General features: G+C 53.5%; 1 pseudogene; it reads right to left on the minus strand.

Annotated features, from left to right (window-relative positions):
• The window catches only part of LOC136517383 (general transcription and DNA repair factor IIH helicase subunit XPD-like), a 55644-nt pseudogene extending 50005 nt beyond the window's left edge, over positions 1-5639 (minus strand).
• Between the last annotated feature and the right edge of the window lie 361 nt (positions 5640-6000).

Below are 6000 nucleotides of genomic sequence, written 5' to 3' on the forward strand. Positions count from 1 at the left end.
CCCACGCCTTGTATTCTTTCGAGGAGTCGGCGTGGGCGTGCGCCGATGTTGCGGGGGAGAAGTCGAGGGCGAAACGTTGGTGGAGTCCTGAGGGCTCTGCGTGCTTGGAAGCGTAGGCGGAAGCGAAGGCGGCGGCGGCGTTTATCAACCCGAAGGGGTACGGGGATGGTGCCACTGCCGGGCGCCGCTCCGCCGGGGCTGGCCCCTCAGGAGGTGGCGGGACAAAGCTCGATGACGAGGCGTCGCCGTGCGTCGCCGGAATCTTTTCCTTGCCCAAGCTCAGGTTAGATATGTCCCCGACCAGGGACTCTGTACCAATAGCTAGGCAAGGGATACCGGCGGAGCGCGGCGCGTTGCCCCAACCTTGCGTGGTGTCGGGGCGGTCCCGCTCGCGTCGCGCCTGGCGAGTGCTACGGGAGCCGTGGCCCGGACGCTGCCTGTGCCTGGGCTGCGGGTCTGTGGTAACGTCGTCGGGCAGTGGAGCTCGGGGTGTGAGGAGTACCATATCGTATCCACATCCTAGAGACATGAACTCTAGGCTCCCGAACCATACCACCGTGCCAAGATGCAACGGTCGTACGGGGTATGCCATCCGGAACTTGCTGGGACGATGAAGCTAACACGCAGTGAGCCCCTACCTGGCGCACCAACTATCGGCGTTTCGGACCGGGGGGGTCCTTAACCAACGAGTGAATTTGTGCAGCATGCCCCTAATCCCCGATGGTGATGCAAAGAGACACAAGGTTTATAGTGGTTCAGGCAATCGACACCCTACGTCCAGTCTGAGAGATCGATCTTGTATTCCTTGCACCGGAGTGCTCGTAGTAGGGGGTTACAAGCTAGGTGAGAGAGGGAGCTAGCCCCAGGTCTCGGCGGGGGTGGTGCGGGCTGCTTGAGGCGTTGTTCTCAAGCAGCGTAGAAGTGTGTGGTTCTATTGGTGAGTTCCTCTTTCTGCTCGTTGTTCTCCTGTCCCTAGAAATGGCCCCGGTCCCTCCCTTTTATACTCTAAGGGAGAAACAGGAACGTACATATGTTGCTACATAGCGTTCTATAAGTGGGGATGGCGTGTCCGAGCCCTGCAGCCGGCCACTGTTGTGGTATGGTCGATGGAGTGGCCCCATCCTTGACGTGCAGAAGTGACGCACCGGTCATACTTGATCTTGTGCGTCATAGGGCTCCAGTATAGCTTGAGGCAGGACATGGCGGGTGACGTGCCGGTCATCGTGCGATGACGTCGTAGGGAGTCGAGGCTCTGCAGATGCCGAGGCCGAGCCATCGTGGGGGGCTCGGCGGACATGGATCCTCAGGCTGCCGAGCCCCTGAAGCAAACTGCCGAGGCTTTGGAGGGAATTATTGGTCCTGGGTACTGATTCCGAGGCCACAGTATCCCGGACGTGGCTCCCCACGCCGCGTTGTTCTCGGAGCAGGAGTCGGCAGCACAGTGAGGCATGGGCGTCAACCATGTGCATAGCGGTGGGCACAGTGGCGGGTAACCCCTGCCTAGTCCTGCCTCCTGTCCCGTCGGCCATTCCGCTGTACTGTGCCGAGCATGCGGCCGATGTCAGTGGCAGCAGTTGGCTGAAGTTAATGCGACGCGACGTTTTGTCAGAGGGACAGGTGAAGGAAGAGGCAGCGGAGTGTTGTCGAGCCCGCCTCGTGTGAGGCGGAGGGTCGGCGACCCGGCCGAGGCCTGCGACGAGAGGGGGTCGGCCGAGGCCTTCGGTGGGGGATCGCCCGAGGCCAGCGGTGAGGGGGCCTCAAGCGATACGGAGAATTGGCCGAGGCCTTTGGTGAGAGGTCGCCCGAGGCCAGCGATGAGGGGGCCTCGGGCGAGTCAGAGAATCGGCCGAGGCCAGCGGTTGTTAGCTGTTTTTGATTCTTACGAAGTCTAAGCAGTCGTTTTTTGGTTCTTGCTTAGGGTACCCCTTCTCACGGTATCCGACAGAAATGGAGTGTGCATTTTTTATGGGAAAATTAGTTGTTTTCAACTTGTTACTTATGAAAATGCTGAAAGAGAAAGTAGGAATCGTCTAGCTGGTACCCAAGTTGTCAAGCTCATAACTTCAATCACAAGAGATGTGATTTGAGACTTCATGGTTCACAAAGTGTTGCCTGCCATTCGAGCCAAATGGCCACGTGAAGATGTGAACCAACCAATTTACATACAGCAGGATAATGCACCTTCTCATTTAGAAGTGAATGATCCGGTTTTTTGTGAGGCTGCTAAGCAAGAAGTATTTGACATTCGCCTAATTTGTCAACCACCTAATTCTCCGGATTTCAACATTTTGGACATGAGTTTTTTCGAGCTATTCAATCTATTCAATACAATAAGCAAGCAAAAACTGCGGAAGGTCTAATTCTAGCAGTGCAAGAGGTAAATTGATCACTTGTTCACTTGTTTAATTTCATTGTTTCTTCAACAACAGATTTATTCATTTTTTGAATTTTTTCAACATATGTAGGCATTCCAAGAGCATTGTCCACACAAAGCAAACATGAAACAAGTTCAAAATTCCTCACATGAAAAATGGAACACTAGAGAAAGAAGGTCGGCTGCCATTGCAAATTTCTTGTGAGGCGTCGTTGTTAGCTGATGCCATTGCCAGTCTTCCTGTAGCAAACAATTAGACGTGTAAGCTTAGGCAGCAATTTAGGAGTCGTGTTTGCTTGAATGAATGAGACATGTAACCTTGCCGATTACCTCGCTATTATTTCTTTGCATCTTACTTCTTCTTGAGCTCGTCCAGCTTCTTCAAAACGTACTCAGGCACAAGTATAGTGTCGCCATCCATTTGAAGTTTTTCGACATCAGGAATATAGGTTTCACAATTGAATTTGTCTAGGTCGTCCATTATCCTTGCAAAGAGGTCGTAGTCACTATGAACAAGACCACAACGGGCACACCTGTTAGCGAGACGGCTAGGCGACAGGCTTCAACGTCGTTGCAGTCGTGGGTCGTGCCGCAGCGAACACAAGGAGGCGGCTGGGACTCCGGCAGCAAGGAATCTGGCACAAAGTCTTGCTAGGCGCTGGAGTCCAGCTCGAGTTCCTGCAGCGTCGTCGATTCCTGCTCGAGGTCCTGGGGCGCCATCTCCATGGCAAGAGGGAGCTTCATGACGGAGTCCGGCGCCATCTCCTCCGACTCGACGGAGTCCAGCGCCGCCGCCTCCGACTCGACAGAGTCCAGCACCGCCGCCTCCGACTCGACGGAGTCCGGCATCACCTCCATGGCCCAAGCGAACAAGCCTGTACTCCATCAGACGACAACATCGTGAAGCGGTGCGACTTTACTGCTCCTCGTGAAGCGGTGCGACGGAACCAAACAGACGACGCGGGGGCATTCACGTCCAAAACAAGGTTAAGAGATCTAAAACGTCTTCATTTGTGCAAACGGCACCACACGCTAAAACAACATCCTTTACCGATACGGAGGTAGTACAATATTACCAGTAATATGAAATTTTGGAACCAACTAAAGATGTCATAAAAGCTTAACATAAGTGTCATATGATTCTTAGTCCTTAGGAATAAAAAGGTAGCCTGTATATGCAATGCAGTGTTAGCATTTCCAAATCTAAGAGTACGTTGGCAATGCTAACACTTAAAGACTTGGGCATACTACATTATTAAATTTTGAAATATGAAGTTCATGTGGGACCAGAACCACTCATACCTTCCTCGAGTCAAGACCATGGGACAAATACAATCTCTTGTTAAGGACATTGTGAAGCTTCTGCTTATGACAGGATTAAAATTCAAGAGACAAGGATAAAGACCTATTGGGCTGAGAGTTCCAGAAGTGATCACAACCGTTTCGAAACGATCAAAAACAGGTCTTATTGTGAGTGAAGCATCATGGCAACTCAGCTGCAAAACAGATGAGTTCATTAGTAGCACATTAAAGAAGCAGTAAGATCATCAAGAGTAATCTGGGTACCTGAATAACAGGATCACGAATATCAGGCATTCTCTCATCATATGGCTCTATTATAATAGAAAAGCCGCGTGTATAAGTTCCAATCAGTGTGGCAAAGTCACATATAGTCTGTATGTGCATGAACTCATCTGTATCAGTTATCTCTAATGTCATCATTAGGGTGTAGCCGGTCATAACAAAACCTTAGCATTTTTTGGTTGATTCCAGCCTGGGAATGGATTGAAGGAAACAGGCATTTCATTCTCAACGTTTTCTGTATCAAGCCGGCCATCAAGGAATCTCACAAGCCTCCGCAAGACAGCAAGAAAGTGTTCAGCCCTCCTTATGTTTCCAGGAACAGCTTCCTTCAGAATATCATCAGGCAAAGCCGGATTCGCGAGCCAGGCATCCGATACTTCATCACAAGAAGCACAATACTGTTAGGTATCTGTAGAAGGCCATAGTTGACAGCGGGAAATGCAGTAATAGTGACAAAAGGCAGTGCTTACTTGGTAGATTTCCTCTCTGCGCCAGTCCATCCACCAGTCTGTTGTATTCAGCACGAAGCCTATTGGCATCGGTGGCCTTGAACCTTCCTACCAGATAAAGCAGTTAGCAAGCAAGCAAGCTTAATTACCCATCACAAAGTTGGACAGTAGTTTTAAAGAAACAGAACCTATCGTTCAGTGACTATTAGTGGCTGAACATAAGTATGTCCAACAATTGAGAATAGTAACTGTCGATCTCTTGGGAGATGCGCCGCAGATTTCGCTCAGCACCTTCCAGCGTCTGTTTGCGGATGCTGACACTCAGCGCCTTTATGCAGACATTGTCGATGTTGTGAGCCTCATCGAAGACGACCACACACTCCTTCTGCATCTCCCTGGACACAATGGTGGCCACCTTGGGGTCGAGCAGGTACTGGTAGCTGTACACCACAACATTGGCGTACTTGACCATCTGCCTGGCGAGGAAGTAGGGGCAGACCCGGCGCTCCCTCCTGAGCGCGCGGAGGTCGGCCAGGGTGTATACCCCGGGCGGCATGAAAGAGGCGAGGTCGCCGGCGGCAGCGGCCCGATCAATCGTCTCGTAGAACTCGCAGAGCGGGGTGGATTCCGGGTCGGAGGCGGCCTTCTCGCGGACCCAGGAGGCCGTGAGGCGGCGGCAGGCGGTGTCGACGGAGTCCCGGGCGGCGGCGGCGGACGCCTGCGGGTGGACGCAGAGGTTCTTGCGGGAGGAGAGGCCGAGCGCGAGGAGGGAGCGGGAGGCGGGCGGCGGGAGGTGGGCGAAGAGGAGGCGGAGCTCGGCGAGGGTCTTCTCCATCTCGTGCACGGTGCGGGTGCAGTAGATGAGGCGGAGCGGGCGGGCCGGGTTGGCGAGGGCGTAGGAGGTGATGAGGGAGATGAGCGCCGCCGTCTTGCCCGTGCCCGTGGGCATCTCGAGCAGCGCGTGCCCGCGCGCGTCCAGGGCGCGCTTCAGCTCCCCCATGTACGCGTGCTGCTCCGGGTAGATCGCCGCGTACGGGAAGTGCACCGGCAGGCCATCCAGGTCGAACCGCATCGTGGCGGAGGGGAAGGGCAGCCAAGGGGCGGGTGCGCCGGAGTGGGAGGGTTTGATTCGCCGGAGCCGGTGCCCGCGCCGCCGCCGCCGCGGGGAGGACGTGAGGTGATGGCCCCGTGCGAGGAGATGCTGGTGGGCTCGTGACGAGTATAGGCTTCTGGGTTGGGCCGCAACAGGCTACAGAGGAGTCGCCTGCGGGCCTCGAATGAAAGAGGAAAAAAACGTCACTGGTAGAATTTAAAATTTTAGATTTTATTTTGTTTGATTATTGCCTAAATTTAAATGGAATGCTGCTATAGATTGCAATAGGCTGCTGGAATAATTGGAGTGACTTGATCGCATATCTCGTGGTGACACTCAGAACTCTTTTTTATGGAGCAAACCCTCTTTTCCCTGATGGACATGTTTCTTTAAAAGGAGGTGCTAGCGTCCGGACGTCTGATCCGCGTGCTAAAGCCCGGCATGTGCCTGCTTCACATGGGGCCCGTGCCACTCTGTTTTCCGTGCATGCGTGCGCCACC

This window comes from Miscanthus floridulus, chromosome 17, assembly GCF_019320115.1.
Source record: "Miscanthus floridulus cultivar M001 chromosome 17, ASM1932011v1, whole genome shotgun sequence".
Lineage (NCBI taxonomy): Eukaryota > Viridiplantae > Streptophyta > Magnoliopsida > Poales > Poaceae > Miscanthus > Miscanthus floridulus.